This window comes from Canis lupus, chromosome 2 (assembly GCF_011100685.1).
Source record: "Canis lupus familiaris isolate Mischka breed German Shepherd chromosome 2, alternate assembly UU_Cfam_GSD_1.0, whole genome shotgun sequence".
Taxonomy (NCBI): Eukaryota; Metazoa; Chordata; class Mammalia; order Carnivora; family Canidae; genus Canis; species Canis lupus.
The window spans coordinates 53,701,928-53,719,087 of NC_049223.1; the positions used below are offsets into that span (position 1 = coordinate 53,701,928).

The following is a 17,160-nucleotide window of genomic DNA, read 5'->3' on the forward strand; positions in this document are numbered from 1 at the left end:
CGACCCGGGATCGAGTCCCACATCAGGCTCCCTGCATGGAGCCAGTTTCTCCCGCTGCCTATGTCTCTGCCTCTCTCTCTCCCTGTGTCTCTCATGAATAAATAAATAAAATGTTTAAAAAAAAAAAGGCCTTTGCCCCTATTTTATTGGTTTTGTTGTTGTTGTTGTTGAGTCATAAAAGTTCATTATGTATTCTGGACTTGATTTAGTTTTGAACTTGGCTGAATCCATACTTGTTCATCATAAAATCTATAAGACTCCAGAAAATACTCTTAATTATATTATCTTTAGAAGCACAATATTAAATAATATAATCTGATGGGTACCTTCAGACTCTGTGTTTCCTGTGTACCATGGTGCCCAAGCCTGCGGTTGGCCTCTGTACTCTAAGCTACATGTACTCAGTGTCCAAGAAGTGGTACAAAATGAAGGGAGAAGTTTCAGAGGTGTTCCCAGCTCAGAGTGGGCGAAGGAGTGCCCCAGTGTATTATTCAAAGGTCTTGTAGGTCAAAAGAGTCTGAAGCAAATAGAGTCTATGCTTGGTGAATATCCTGTAAGACATAAGAATGAAATTAGGAGTCCATTGTGGCAGAGCGCTTTCAGAGACATTGAGGGATGGACATTTAAATATATAAATATTGGGGATCCCTGGGTGGCTCAGCAGTTTAACGCCTGCCTTTGGCTCAGGATGTGATCCTGGAATCCCAGGATTGAGTCCCACATCAGGCTCCCTGTGTGGAGCCTGCTTCTCCCTCTACCTGTGTCTCTGCCTCTCTCTCTCTCTCTCTCTCTGTGTTTCTCATGAATAAATAAATAAAATCTTAAAAAAAAAAAAAAATATATATATATATATATATATATATATAGACGCCTGAGGGGGCACAGCAGTTGAGCGTCTCTGCCTTCGACTCAGAGCGTGATCGCTGGATCTGGGATCAAGTCCCACATTGGGCTCCTTGTGGGGGGCCTGCTTTTCCCTCTGCCTGTGTCTCTGCCTTTCTCTGTGTGTCTCTCATGAATAAATAAAATCTTTTTTTTTAAATAAAATCTTAAATAAATGAATATATACATATTGACTAAGAGAATATGAAAGTAGTTATTCAGAAGTGAGTATTGGGGGCTAAAATTTAAAAACTTTAAAAAAATACCCAATTATCCTTTTCACCCTTGGAGCTGGATTTAGAAATGCTGTCTTTCTTTTCTTTTTTTTTTTAAAGGATTTTATTTATTTAATCATGAGAGACACAGAGAGAGAGGCAGAGACACAGGCAGAGGGAGAAGCAGGCTCCTCGCAGGGAGCCCCATGGGGAACTCGATCCCGGGTCTCTGGGATCACACCCTGAGCCAAAGGCAGACGCTCAACCCCTGAGATACCCCGGCGTCCCTAGAAATGCTGTCTTATGGGAATATTGCAGGTGGCAGAGTTATTTTAAGAGGCAATGTAAATATTTAGTTTGTGCTGTGACCTTTGCCTTGTTTGTAGTCTAGTTTAAGCCTTTAGACTGAAGACAAGATACAAGCATTTAAGTGTTGAGAGAGCGGCGTGAACGTTACGGATAACTGCTGCGCAATGCTGACAAAGATGGACCCTTTCAAAATAGCAACACAGAAATTGGTTATATCTAATTTTATAGAAAGCGATTTTTATCTAGCTATTTCATTAGAATCATTCAACATCTGTTCCAAAGAAGAAGACGGAAAGTGATTTAAAAACTCTACCAAGGGGATCCCTGGGTGCCTCAGTGGTTGAGCGTCTGCCTTCAGCCCAGGGCGTGATCCTGGAGACCAGGGATCGAGTCCCACGTCGGGCTCCCTGCATGGAGCCTGCTTCTCCCGCTGCCTGTGTCTCTGCCTCTGCCTCTGTGTCTCTCATGAATAAATAAATAAAATCCTTTAAAAAATTTAAAAAGGACTGAAATCTCATGTATTTGTCTATCACGTATGCACTTTAATATATTAAACTGTAAAGAGAAAAGTGGAGTGGGGACAGAAGGCAAATATTTACTTATTAAATCTTTGCCAGGAGGAGGCTGAGAAGTAGAAAAAGCTCTGTAAATGTTTGTTTTTGTTTCCATTTAAAATCCCCAAACTTTGTTACTTTGCCAGGTTTGAAAGCATGCCTTTTCTGAGGGGCTGGGGTGGTGGAAATCGGAGGGTAAGGCCCGCCAGTTCAAAAGACCCGGAGCAGTGTTATTTCCTTTTCTTCACAAGCTTTAAAATCTGTGGACAGCTAACATGAGTTCCCAAGGCTAAAGAGAGGATGTGGCGTCACTACTTTTATTCTCCCCAACATCCAGTAAAACGAGTACCAGGTTTTCCATTCTCAATATTTCTCAAAACCCTCGCCTCCAGAGGCCTTCTATTCATTTATTCAGTCAATTTATTGACCACCTGGGCAGCCCCAATGGCGCAGCGGTTTAGTCCCACCTGCAGCCCGGGGTATGATCCTGGAGACCTGTGATCGAGTCCCACGTCCGGCTCTCTGCATGGAGCCTGCTTCTCCCTCTGCCTGGGCCTCTGCCTCTCTCTCTCTGTGTCTCTATGAATAAATAAATAAAATCTTAAAAAAAAATTTATTGGCCACCTACTCTGTGTCAGGCTCCAGTAGCCACTGGGGACCCTGGTAAAATCAGACTCTGGTGGAGAACCCAGTAGAGCTTAACGTTCCAGTTGATGGCTCCCCAAGGAAACCAAACCCAAAACACCATCACTCCACATGGCACCCATCATCCCCCCTCCCACCCCGCAGCACACACACTTCTCCCTTTAAAAAAAAAAAATTATTTATTCATGAGAGACACAGAGAGAGAGGCAGAGACACAGGCAGGGGGAGCAGGCTCCATGCAGGGAGCCCGATGTGGGACTCGATCTCGGGTCTCCAGGATCACGCCCCGAGCCAAAGGCAGACGCTCATCCACTGAGCCACCCAGGTGCCCCCACACTCCTCCCCTTTTTACAGATGAAGACGCACAGAGTTGGAATCGCTACATAACGAGCCTTAGGTCACAGAGTCGGCAATGGGCTGGAATTCTTTACGATTTTTATCCCTTAATCATCCAAAGAGTGTGGATCATCTGCCATCCGCTGGGCATCTCCCCAGGATACAGTGGTGAGCAGAAAGGAAAAGGTTCCTGCTGTCACGCAGTTTGTATTCGAGTGAAGCTGACCAATAGTAAATAGAGTATCAGAGAGGAATTGGGATGGCAGAGAGAGCAGCTGCATGGCTACCTAACACCGGGCCACTTTACAACAATTTTTTTTTGTTTTTTTGATTCCAGGAAATTAACATCCAATGTTATATTGGTCTCAGGTGTTCAGTACAGCGTTCAGCCTTTCTCTTCAGTGCTCAGTGCTCATCAGGGTAAGAGTACTTCTAGGCAAGGCCACTTGCAGCCTCTGAACCTCTGTAAACGTACCTTGTGTTTTACACCTCAGTGCATTTTCCCGGCCGGAGTGATTAAGAGCAAAACCTTCAGTAGGATCAGACTACTTTTCCGGAACAGGCCAGAAAAGAAGCTGGATCTATTCGTTGTAATAAAGTACTACACACTGAATGGCTTAGAACAACAGAAATGTATTGTGGCGCAGCTCTGGAGGCTGGGCGTCCAAAATCAACGTGACCGCAGGGCCATGTTCCCTCTGAAACCCATGGGGGGGGAGTCTTTCTTTGTCTCTCTCCTCGGATCTGGTGGTTTGTGGCAATCCTGGGCCTTTCTCGGCTTCCAGCTACCAGCTACAGCACATGGATTTCCGCCTCTGTGGTCACATGGTGTCTTCCCTGCATCTCTATCTCTGTCTCGTCTCTTCTCATAAGGACAGGCAGCCGTGTTGGGTTCAGGACCCACCCGACCTAGTAGGACATGATTTTATCTCAACTCTATCTACAAGGTCTCTATTCCCAAATAAGGTTACATTCTAAGGTACCTGGAGGTTAGTCCATCCAATGTTGCCATGAAGATATATCTTATTTTCATATAGTCAAATTTATTGGTCTTTAGGAGGTTTTGACTCACTCTTAGAAAGGCCTTCCCTGATATGAAAATCTAGATGGAGAAGGTCACAGATATGGTGGCTGTTAGGATGGGAAAGCTGACACCCGTACCTGCAGGTCTGATATGTGCATCTATAACTGTGCATGCGGCTGAAGAAGAAGGATACAAAAAGCAGCTAGTAAAACCAGAGCAGCTCCCATATATACTGTACCACCTCTCCAGTCTAAATACATTGAAGAGCAGCCTGGTCGTTTACAAATGGGCTTTGCATCCATCTGCACTACAACTAGTCATCATATTGGCTGGTGCAAGGGTGCTTATGGGTTTGTGAAAAATGCGATAATGGATTCAGTACAATTTGGAAAAGATGTGTATGTCTATCTGAAGAATCCACCTCGAGATTTTCTTCCAAAAATTGGAGTGATTACTGTTTCAGGATTGGCAGGCTTGGTTTCAGCAAGAAAAGGTTCTAGGTTTTTTTTTTAATTATTATTATTTAAGATTTTATTTATTTATTCATGAGAGACAGAGAGAGAGAGGCAGAGACACAGGCAGACAGAGAAGCAGGCTCCCCACAGGTAGCCCGATGCGGTACTTGATCCTGGGACCCTGGGATCAGGCCCTGTGCCAAAGGCAGGTGCTGAACCACTGAGCCACCCAGGCATCCCAACTGGCTACTTTAGGAGCAGCTGTTTGCTCCTCCAGTCCAGTCAGTAATAATTGCAAAGGTAACTTGGAAAAAGGCATACACTACAAGTGAGCCAATTTATGAAGCAGTTAAATCATTGTGGACAAAAATCAACAAAAAAGAGTCCTTTCCTAAACCTAAAGAAAAATCTAAGTTAGGAAATTCTGCTGAAATAGAAATACCTGCAAAAACAACTGACAGCCTGAAATACTCAGTTTCTTTGCCAATTGAACTCATCTCCGAAACAGAAAATCAGAATCCACCTCAGGTGCTACACAGTTTATGCCTGACCCCAAGCTCATGGATCACGGGCAGTCCCACCCAGAAGATGTAGATATGTAAGGTACTAGAAGCTGAATAGTCTGCACAGAGAGCTGCAAGATGTATGAAGTTGAAAATAATGAAAAAAAAAATGATGGGGATCCCTGGGTGGTTCAGCAGTTTAGCGCCTGCCTTTGACCCAGAGCGTGATCCTGGGGTCCCGGGATGGAGTCCCACATCCTGCTCCCCATACGGAGCCTCCTTCTCCCTCTGCCTGTGTGTGTTTGTGTGCCTCTCTCTGAGTCTCTCATGAATAAGTAAATAAAATCTTTTTAAAAAATCATGTAAAGGGCAACTGTAACAGAGAGTATCACTTTTTTTTCCTTAGTATAACTTTTAAGCAAAGTTTTTCCTTCACATCTTTTTTTTTTTAAATTTTTATTTATTTATGATAGTCACACAGAGAGAGAGGCAGAGACACAGGCAGAGAGAGAGAAGCAGGCTCCATGCACCGGGAGCCCGACGTGGGATTCGATCCCGGGTCTCCAGGATCGCGCCCTGGGCCAAAGGCAGGCGCCAAACCGCTGTGCCACCCAGGGATCCCTCCTTCACATCTTCTAATACAATGTACAGTTTGACCAGTCACATAAGGGATTAAAACACAAATTGTAAATTTAATCCAAACAATATTAAATGGTTGGTGAAGAGGCAGAAGTAGAAGTTTTGGGATGGATTTCATAATTTTTAAGAATTTTTTATTAAAAAAATAGAGTGAATAGATAGATACTGATGAAATATGAATGTGTGTATATAAATGTTTATACAGATACACATACTTATTTGTTTTAGATTTTTCAAATTACTGTTACTTAATTAGAATGGGGTATAGAAGGACCATTTCTTTTTCTTTTCCTTTTTCTTTTTTAGGACCCTTCATTTTTCATCCCTCAGAGCTGGAATAAAATATCCATATTTTATGACCAAAACAAAAAACAAACAAAAAAAAAAAAAAAGAAAGAAAGAAAGAAAAGAAAAGAAAAGAAAAGAAAAGAAAAGAAAAGAAAGAAAAAAAAGAAAGTCCTTCCCTTCTTTGAGACTAAAATAAAATTTTTCCATGGTTTATGTTTATGTTGTCATTTTTTATGAGTAATTCTGTGATCCATCTGAAATTTATTTGAGTGTACTGTAGCTCAACATATGCAATACCCCATGTCCCCCATAACCCCCCAAAACAAACACCAAAGAGCAAAAGAAAAGTGACAGATGGCAAACCAGGAAAAAAAATCTGTTACTCATAGTGCAAAGGGCTAATTTAATTAACATATAGAGTCTCTATAAATCAATAAAGATGAATAACACGATAGAAAATTTGCAAAGGGTTGGGGTTGTTCACTGAAAAATAACAAATGGCTCTTAAACACATGCAAAGATGCTCAGCTTACCTCACTGATATCAGATAATGCAAATTAAAATTATACCAAAATGCTATTTTGTCATTTATCAGAGTGCCAAAGATTTGATAACCCATTGGGTTTTCCCAAACGCAGAGTTTGGGAAACTGTCATTTACATTTTTATCAAAAGGAGTGCAAATCGCTATATCCTCTACAGGTGGCAATTTGGCAATTTCAATAAAAACTAAAATTGAACATATTCTCTGGGTGTCTAGAAGATGCCCTTGCAGTACCAGGAAGGAGAGCACATTCTTATCAGTGAAGATAGAAAGTTGATGCCAAGACGAGTCTGCACAAACAAATTTTACTATAACAACCCTAATATTCCATATTTCCCCCCACATAGTTCCTAGGTACTACCGCACAATTTACCACCCCTAGAAGGCCAAACTCCTTTCTTTACTCATTACCCTACAATTTATCATACTTTGTTAAAATTATATAATAAGAGGGGTGCCAGGTGACTCAGTTAAGCATCTGCCACAGGCTCAGATTGTGATCCCAGGGTCCTGTGGGATCAAGCCCCACATCCGGCTCCCTGCTCAGTGGGTTTTCTGGGGTTGTTTTTAGAGTGGATATAAGGTGGTATCTGTCAATTTGACTTGCATTTCCCTAATGATGAGTGATGTGGAGCATCTTTCCATGTGCATATCGGGCCATTTCTGTGTATTTGGCAAAATGCCCTGTGAAGTCCTTTGCCCATTTTTTAATTGGGTTGTTTGTTTTCTGTTGTTGAGTTTTAGGACTTCTTTCTATAATCTGGATATTAGTCCCTTATCAGATCTACATTTCACAAATATTTTCTCCCATTCCTGGGTTGCCTTTTTACTCTATTGCTAGTGACCTTTGGCTCACAAAAGGTTTTAATTTTAATGAAATCCAACTCACCCATGTTTTCTTTTGTTGCCTATACCTCTGGTGTCATAGCTAAGAAACCACTGCCAAATCCAACGTCGTGAAACTTTTCTTCTATCTTTTCTTCTAAGTGTTTTGTAGTTATAGCTCTTATTTTCAGTCTTTCATCCATTTTGAGTTATTTTTTTTATATAGTATAATGTAGGCATGCAACTTCATTTCCTTGCCTATGGATATCCAGTTTCTCAATACCATTTGTTGAAAAAACCTTTCTTTTTCTTTTTCTTTCTTTCTTTCTTTCTTTCTTTCTTTCTTTCTTTCTTTCTTTCTTTCTTTCTTCTTCTTTCTTTCATTTTATTTATTCATTTGAGATAGAGAACACAAGCAGGGGACAGAGGGAGAGGCAGAAGCAATCTCCCCTTGGAGCAGGGAGCCCAATGCAGGGTTCAATGCCAGGACCCCGGGATCATGACCTGAGCGGAAGATGCTTAATTGACTGAGCCACCTAGGCTCCCTGAAAAGACTGTCCTTTCCCCGGTAATTAGTCTTGATGTCCTTTCTAAAATAGCAATATATTTTAAACAAAAAAATAAATGTCAATATTACATCACAACATGATACCACACTATAGACTAAGGGTATCATTAATATGCTTTTCCTCATACACAAATTAAGGAAGATATTTGCTAGGTACATAACATAAAATCACTTAGCATTTATTTGATAACGGAAGAATATGAGTTTGCTCACATTGATTTTCTATTGTAAAACAATGTCTTCTAAATTTAAAAATAACCCAGTGGTTTCGTTACATTTAATCTGGATCCCAGGTCATGTGTTATACAAGTAGCACAAATTCATGAAAAGCATGTAAACAATGAAATGTCATACGCACATTTCTAGGGAATTACCAAAACATCTGATTTAGCCATACAGGTGTAAAAGAGTTCTATTAGAATGCAAACCATACACATCTTAAAATCTGGTTCCTTGAAAATTATGTCTCCAAAATGTTAGTGGTACAAAAAAAAAAAAAGCCTTAAAAAACTATATGGTTAGCAAAGCAACACACAAAATCGACAATGATAAAGCTAGACTAGCAATAATTGACATTTCAAGGAAAGACTAAGCCAACCTAATACCTGGAGACCAGTCTGAGTCAACATTGATAATGCACCCTAACAAAACCTTCTAGCTGGAAAACTAAGGAATTCCAACTATCCGGGTAATTGCATAGTGGGAGCTTTGCAAATTGGCTGGCAACTCAACTGCTCAGCATGATGCTGGATCAAGTTCTGGGTAAACTTGAGTGAAGGGCCAATACTCTGGTTTATGAATAGCAAAGATGAGTTACCTTTAATTATTCTAATGACTAAACAATAAAAAATTCTGATGACTTGGTGTTCTACAAAAATTTACTCCTTAAAAAGAAAAAAGGAAGTCCTGCATTTTTTTTTTTAATTTTTATTTATTTATGATAGTCACAGAGAGAGAGAGGCACAGAGACACAGGCAGAGGGAGAAGCAGGCTCCATACACCGGGAGCCCGACGTGGGACTCGATCCCAGGTCTCCAGGATCGCGCCCTGGGCCAAAGGCAGGCGCCAAACCGCTGCGCCACCCAGGGATCCCCGGAAGTCCTGCATTTTTGAACGCAGGAATTTGGGATTAGTGGACACCCCTGGTAGGAGGTGCACTTAAGAGAGCAAAAGGAACTCGGAGAGGGTGTGTGATGTGGGGAAAGAGGAGGGAGTGGAGGACAGAAAAACAAGGTCGACTCTAAAGACCCTTCGAGAAGGATGAAGTAGCCTAAATAGTCTCAGTAAAAAACAGAGCTCTGTTGAGGCAAGCCTGAAAGAATGTGAAGGCTACACAGGGTGTGAGGATGCTGAAGTGCGCTAGGGTAGCAAGTAGAGTGCTCTTTGGAATTTAAAGCTGTTTGAAAAGCATTTTTAGGGGGAATGATGAGGGAATGTATTTAACAACTCGACAGATACCATTTTTACTTTTATCTTCCTTTCACAACAGATACTTTATATTTATGTGATCCTTGTTTTTTTTTTTTTAATTTTAAGATTTTATTTATTCATGAGAGACACACAGAGAGAGGCAGAGACACTGACAGAGGAAGAAGCAGGCTCCCTGGGGGGGGCCATTCGTACTGGATCCCTGGACCCTCGATCCAGGCACCCCCTGGAGTCACTACTTGAGCCAAAGGCAGATGGTCAACCACGGAGCCACCTGGGGCCCAAACTGTGTGTTCCTATCAGAAGCTAGAGGCGCAGGAACCACAGGCGCCCGTGGCATAGATCATGCGTTCATTAGTCTTGTATTCCCCCCAGACTGAGCTACATGAGCAGCTTAGAATTAAATATTGCATAAATAACTACTACTGGCACTTTCTACTTTCCAAACCTTTTATAATAATAATGGACGTTTCAATAAATATATAGTAAAAATAATGTGTGATAAAACCTTTTAATATAATAGACATTCTTTTATCATTACTGGTAAAGACAGATTAAATGACTCGCTTAAAGTCACATAGCAGGTTTCTGGAGCACCTGGGTAGTTCAGCTGGTTAAGCGACCAACTCTTGGTTTTGGCTCAGGTCAAGCTCTCAAGGTGCTGGGCTAGAGCACCACCCCCCCTTCTCTCCTTCTCCCTCTCCCTTTGCCCCGCCCCCAGCACACCTGCTCTTTCTCTTAAATAAATAAAGCTTAAAAAAATTACCTAGCTGGTGTAACTGGGTCTCCTGGCTTCTAGTCCAGTTCCCATGGGAAGTCTTCTTCTTTTCTTCGCTCTTGCTGCCATGACTGATGTCACAGGGGAAGGAAAGGGAAGGGAGACGGTTCAGTCATCATTTCACCACTTCTTAGGAGGCCTAATATGGTTTTGTCCCTCGAGGATCCTGGTAGTGGTAGGTCACTAGGTGCGTCTATCTTTCAGCAATTGTATGTGTGTATAATGGATTACTCTTACCCATGTGTACTCTTACTTTGTTGAGTCATGCAATCCGCCAAAGGAAACCTCACATATTGTCTTCTTTCTTAATTTTATTTTTTTTAAAGATTTAAAAAATTATTTTGAGAGAGAGAAGCAGTGATGGAGAGGGGCAGAGGGAGAGGGAGAGGCAGACTTCCCACCAAGTGGGGAGCCCAACACGGACTCGATCCCGGACCCTGAGATCATAAGCTGAGCTAAGGCAGTCACTTAACCAACTAAGCCACCCAGGCGCCCCTCTATTTTATAGGTATAATACAAATCACACTCTAGAATAGTTCTCTTCTTGAGCTGTGATCCAGCTGGAAGCTGGTCACCCTGCTCCTCGGTAGTCAGCACCCATCCTACAACCTCATATCAAGTCCTACACCCCGAAAAGGCAGAGCCAACAGGGCCAAGAACTGGAGCCTAGAGCTCACTCTGTATTTCCAGTTATGTGAGATAAAACCCTCTCTCACTGCCATATTATTTCAAGTGCTTCGAAAATGATGTGGTTGCATGGAGCTGAAACGGTCCTGATAGAGGCAATACACACACCTAATAAATGTCCGTTGATGAATATTTCTTTTGTGCCAGGAATAACCCTTCCAGGGTGGGAATCATCACCCTCATTTTCTAGATAGAGAAATGAAGCCTCAGCAGGTTAAGTGATTTGCTTCAGGCCACAGAACTGCCATATAGTGAATTTGGACATCGAACTAGGATCTTGTGGTGCTGTGAGTCCCTTACCTGCCACACAAGTGAAGGGAGGAAGGTCCTCATTTAGGACCAGTCCAGCTTCCAGCTGGTGGCTTGAGGTGTGAGTTCCTGAGACAATCATTGGCCAAAGAACCGGGATTATATTTAGCCATAAACCACACCCCGGAAACTGGGCTGGAGGCAGCCTGTCCTGAAGGCTCTAGCTGCTGGGGAGCGGGAACGGAAGACTGAAATAGATGTTGAGTGAGCAAAGGAAAGGGGTGACGAAAACTGGGAAATACTCGATTCTGTTTGGTGTTCCTGCACCAGCCACTGTGGTGGGTGTTGTGGACCTAAGGACCTCACAGTTTTGTAGAGGGGCAGGCATCTAAAAGGCATGGTCCCAGGGCCCCAGGGGGGCTCAGTCAGTTAAGTATCTGCTCAGGTCATGAGCCTGGGGTCGAGTCCCTGGTGGGGCTCCTTGCTCAGCAGGGAGTCTGCTCCTCCCTCTCTCTCTGCCCCTCCCTCTGCTCCAGCTCTTTTATGCTCTCTCTCTCAAATACATTTTTTTTTTTTTTATAATAGTCACACAGAGAGAGGCAGAGACATAGGCAGAGGGAGAAGCAGGCTCCATGCACCAGGAGCCCGACGTGGGATTCGACCCCAGGTCTCCAGGATCGCGCCCTGAGCCAAGGCCGGCACTAAACCGCTGCGCCACCCAGGGATCCCTGTCAAGTACATTTTAAAAAGATCTTTACAAAGCACGGTCCTATGATGATGGCGTGGATTTGGGTCAGAAAGGAGTGTATTTTTGAACCCCAGCCTTTTTTTTTTTAATTTTTTATTTATTTATGATAGTCACAGAGAGAGAGAGAGAGAGAGAGAGAGAGAGAGGCAGAGACACAGGCAGAGGGAGAAGCAGGCTCCATGCACCAGGTAGCCCGACGTGGGATTTGATCCCAGATCTCCAGGATCGCGCCCTGGGTCAAAGGCAGGTGCCAAACCGCTGCGCCACCCAGGGATCCCTGAACCCCAGCCTTATCTAGCTGTGTAATTTGAAGCAAATCTTTATCATCTATGAAACTAGATTTTCTTATCTACAAGATGGGGTTAATATTTAACTCGTGATGTTGTAGTGACACAGAAAAGTTGGTTGATAGCACCTGCTATTTCTCTCCTTACAATGCCCAAGATGTACGGGGGCACAGAAAGAAAGGAAGTCATCTCCCGGCAGCCGAGTTCCGGAATCACAAGTTTGAGAGCACAGCCTCCAGGTGACACTTGGAATAATATCTACTTATTTCTGTCAAAAGGCTGTATTTTTTTACTTGACCTCATGTCAATAAAAATAGCCAAATTGCCCTACTGAAAATTCTTAAAGCTCAAAGCAACTTTGATTGTTGCAAGTGGCACTCTGATGACCTAATATTGTGCATAATTCCCTTGTACGGAAAGGAACAAATATTTGATATTCATCTTCATTGTTTGCTGTGGGTTGGTTTCCTGTTATTTTTTTCCCTCTGTCTAGAGGAAGGGAGTAAAGGAAACTTCCTGGTTAACTTGCTACTGTAAGGAACATGTTTGGAAAAAAAATAAGCACAGAGGGCAAGAGTAGAGTTTCTCTTTGCGATCATTACCAGGATAGTAATGGGGACAGTTTTTTGAAGTGTTGACGGTTGTCCATTTACTCAACGTAATAGAAGTGCAAAGTACCAGAAAGGGTGGCCCACCGGGAGCCCAGAAAAGTCAGAAGGGGAGCTCCCCTCCAATCCGCGTACAGTCTAGAAGGATGGGCCTCAGCATGTAATCCAAGTTAGAGAGTGATTTAACACTCAACAGCCCAAAGATTTAGGTACATTGAATTTTGGAATGTGTGCCGAATGGGGAGAAGCCACTTTTTATTTTACTTACTGATTTTTCTTTTTCTTTTCTTTTTTTTTTTTTAAAGATTTTAATTATTTATTCATGAGACACACACACACAGAGAGAGAGAGAGAGAGAGAGAGAGAGACAGGCAGAGGGCAAAGCAAGCTCCATGAAGGGAGCTCGACGTGGGACTCGATCCCAGGTCTCCAGGATCACGCCCTGGGCTGAAGGCAGGCGCCAAACCCTGAGCCACCCGGGCTGCCCTTATTTTTATTTTCTTAAAGATTTTATTTATTTATTAATGAGAAACACAGAGAGAGAGGCAGAAACATAGGCAGAGGGAGAAGCAGGCTCCATGCACAGAGCCCGACGTGGGACTCGATCTTGGGACCCCAGGATCACACCTTGAGCCAAAGGCAGGTGCTCAACCACCTAGCCACCCAGGTGTCCCAAGAAGCCACTTTTTTAAAGAAGAGGAGAAATTAAGGTTTGTTTGTTTGTTTGTTTGTTTGTTTTTAATAGAACAAGTGGTAGCTCAGTCTGAAAGCCATGGCAGTGTTTTAATACATGAACCTGCAGACACAAGGGCAGGAGGAGAACATTCCAGAAAGAGGAATTAGGGTGAGCAAAGGGCAAGTCACAGAGACAGAGTAGGAAGAGCACCTGGGCGCCAGGTGAGCAGTTGCACCTAGAAGAGTGTTCTTAGGGGATCCCCAGGTAGCTCAGCGGTTTGGCCTCTGCCTTTGGCCCAGGGTGTGATCCTGGAGTCCTGGGATCAAGTCCCACATCGGGCTCCCTGCATGGAGCCTGCTTCTCCCTCTGCCTGTCTCTCTACCTGTCTCTCTCTGTGTCTCTCATAAATAAAAAGATAAAATCTTAAAAAAAAAAAAAGAAGAGCGCTCTTACCTTCAGCGCTCACACAGCCCTTACGTGTCCTTTTATTTTATTAGTTTTTACTTGTGTAAGTGTACATCTCATCGCCTGGGCTGCGTGAGGAGAGCCCCATACAAACCTACGCTTTGCTCTCTCCCAGCATCACCTGCCCTCCTCAGTAAGTAAACACTCGGCACCTATATCATGCAGGTAAGGGAAGTGGCTGACTTTTTAAAGGCAGCACAGAAAACAGTTGTATCACAAAAAGGAAACTTTCTGGGGTACCTGGGGGGGCTCAGCAGTTGAGCGTCTGCCTTCGGCTCAGGGTGTGACCCCGGGGTCCCAGGATCGAGTCCCACATCGGGCTCCCCGCAGGGAGCCTGCTTCTCCCTCTGCCTGTGTCTCTCTCTCTCTCTCTCTCTCTGTGTCTCATAAATAAATAAACAACAACAAGAATTTTTTAAGGGAAGGTACCACCTGATGCAAAGTTAGCATCATTCCTCCTGGGACAACTTCACAGCCTCCACGCCTCATGGTGACGTGGGGCACGAAGTCCAGGACACCACCTGTCTAGTGTTGTTGCCAATGAAGTTTCCTCAAATCTAACATTTGCCTGAGGGAAGGGCATGCAAATCCCAATGGTGCGACATTCAACAGGACAACTGGACCAGATTCTTTTTAAAAACAACATTGTCACGAAAGACAAAACTGTTAATGAGACTGTTCAAGAATTAAAGAGACTGAAGAGACAGGACAATGAAATGCAAGGAATGATGGAGACTGGCTCCGGCATTTAAAACAACATCAGCGACAGGGGCGCCCATGTGGCTCAGTGGGCTGAGTGTGGCTGAGCTGGTTGAGGGTGGCCCAGGGGGTTGAGCGCCCCACTCTTGGTTTGGGGTCGGGTAGTGATCTGCATCCTGAGATGGGCCCTGCACCAGGCCCCGTGCTCAGCTGGAGCCTGCTTTTCTCACTCTCTCCCTCACCTTCTCCCCCTCCCGGCTCACGCCCGAGCTCTCTCTCTTTCTTCCTCTCAAATACATAATAAAATCTTCAAACAACAACAAACCATAAAAGACATTTTTAGAACAACTGGAGCTACGTGGGCCTGTCCTACATATGAGATAAGATTATGTATTAGTGTTCATTTTCGGGGGTCTGTTAACAGTGGGGTGGTTGTTGTGGTCTGAAGGCTTCTCTCTCCCCACTGGCCCCCCCCCCCACATTAAAAAAATCCTAAGCAACCTAGTGGTGTCGGGAGGTGGGGCCTTCGGGGGGGTGACCAGGTCTTGAGGGTGGACCCCTCCTGGATGATGAGCCTGCCCTCCCAGAAGGCCCCAGAGGGAGCTCGCCAGCCCTCTTCACTCCACCAAGAGAAAGCTGCTATTGGCAACCAGGGAGCCGGTTCTCTCCAGAACCTGACCTGCCCTCTCCCCTGACCGTGCTGGCGCCCTGATCTCAGACTTCATGCTCCAAACCTGAGAAGTAAACTTGGGTTGTTCATAATCACACCCCGTCTAGCGTACCGTGTCACAGCAGCACACCTGACTGTGGCTGTACATGTAAGACAACGTCTGGGTTCTTGGGGATTCTTGCTCAAGTTTGCGGGGTATACCACCCCCCGTCTGAAAGTAAGTTTTAAGAGGCTGAACCAAAAAAGGATCAACAAGTATCAGTGGTTGAGAAAAAAATTACTATGCGTACATTAGCGTGTGCGTGTGTGTGTGTGTGCACACGCGTGCCCGCAAGGGCAAATATCAGCAGTCTTAGCAACTGGTGAATTTAGGGGAAGGCTATAGCCCATGGTGCTATGTTCTCGACTTTTTTGTTAGTTTGAATTTTCCAGCACGGTCACTTAGGAGAAAAGGAAACTCTTTTTTCTAATTGTCAAAAAGAACACATGCTCATTCACTGAGAAATTTCAAAAAACATAGAAAAAGTGTGAAAAATAGTCATATGATGATTGCAGAAGTCCCCTTGCTGTCGCCCTCTCGAGGCAGCTCGCACCAATCTTTCTAATTAAGATGAGTGTAGGAAGAGAAGTAGGAGGCGGTTCGCATTTCTGGAGATCCTATCCCTTGGTTTCCGATGGCCCTGGCCCTCTAGTTCGGTTTAGTCCTTTCTGTTCAGAAGCTACGCATTTCAAAGAGAAGCCCTCAAGTGTTACCCAAAAGTATTTTTAAAAAACCAAAAAACAAGAAAATGCTTACATCGACAATTACAATTCCCCCAAATGCTAAAACATAAATTTCTTGCTCTGAAAGAAAGCAAGAAATGTGGCTAAAACACTCCAAAGCCTTCCCGGTGGGTTAGATGAAAACACCCTCCACCTCGCACAGGCCTCAGGCTCCCCTTCTCCTGGTCTCCTGTTCTTTGAAGGTGTAAAATGGCCCTCGATTTTGGTTTTGCCTTAGGATATTCCTGGCCCAGACCTCTGTAAGGCTGGCTCCTTCTCATCATTAAAGTCTCAGCTCAGATGTCACCTCCTCCAGCCACAGGTGTCCAGCCATCCTAGGTAGCTCCCATGCACTGCCTTTCCCGGCCTCTCTGTCCCTTCGCCCGTCTCACTTCCTCTTCCTCTTCTTCTTCTTCTTCCTTTTTTTTTTTTTTTTTTTTTTTTGTTTTAAGTTAGTTAGCTAGTTTATTTGTTTATGTAAGCTCTACCCCCAAAGCAGGGCTCGAACTCCCAACCTGGAGATGGAGAGTCACATGTTCCTCCATGAAGTGAGACAGGTGCCCCGGCCCCTTTCACCTCTTTGTCTTCATCACTATTCGACATTATTCTCTTGTTCACTTTTGGTTTAATCATCTTTGCTTTAAGCCTTCTCCTACCTGAATGTCAGCCTCCGTGAGGGGCCCTGTGTGTCTTGAGTCCATTGTATCTCCAGGGCTTGGAACGGGGTCTGGTGTATAGTTGGGAGTGAGTAAATTTTTTTTTTTTTTTTGAGTAAATATTTTTTGAGTGACTACATATTCCCTTCCACGAACAGTTCGCAGACGTGCCACCCGGGCCACACCCCGTGTGGGGTAGTGCCAACATTTCAGGAGCCGTAGTGTTCCTGTCGTAGGCTCCTAAAGTTTCTGCTAATTGATCCCCAAACAAAATCAGAAAAGCTGCCCAGGAGAGGCTCCCAAACCGAATAAAAGGAGAATTGTAACTCATCGCCAACAAAATGTCAAGGGAAGCTTGTGATCGGCTAAGAGTTCCATCCCGGTTCCAGTGACCTTTCTAGGATTAGGATTTCTTGTGATAAGTTAAGGACTATTTCCAGTGCCTTTTTTTTTTTTTAAGATTAATTTATTTATCCTAGAGAGAGAGCATGAGTGGGAGGGGTGGGGGGTGCAGAGGGAGAGGGAGAGAACCCTCAAGCGGGGTCCCTGTTGAAAGCGGATCCTGACTCAGGGATGGATCCCAGGACCTCGAGACCACAACCTGAGCCAAAATCAAGGGTCAGACGCTCAACCCAGCGAGCCCCCCAGGCGTCCTTATTAT

General features: G+C 44.0%; 1 long non-coding RNA gene and 1 pseudogene across 1 annotated transcript; one reads left to right on the plus strand and one right to left on the minus strand.

Moving 5' to 3' along the window:
* Positions 1-113: 113 nt before the first annotated feature.
* LOC119870033 lies at positions 114-16,576 on the minus strand. Its single transcript, XR_005355005.1, has 3 exons — positions 16,500-16,576; positions 9,981-10,063; positions 114-551 (listed from the first exon to the last, which is right to left on the minus strand). It is a non-coding gene; the product is annotated as an uncharacterized LOC119870033 (long non-coding RNA).
* LOC100683084 lies at positions 4,066-5,022 on the plus strand (annotated as a pseudogene).
* Positions 16,577-17,160: the final 584 nt, after the last annotated feature.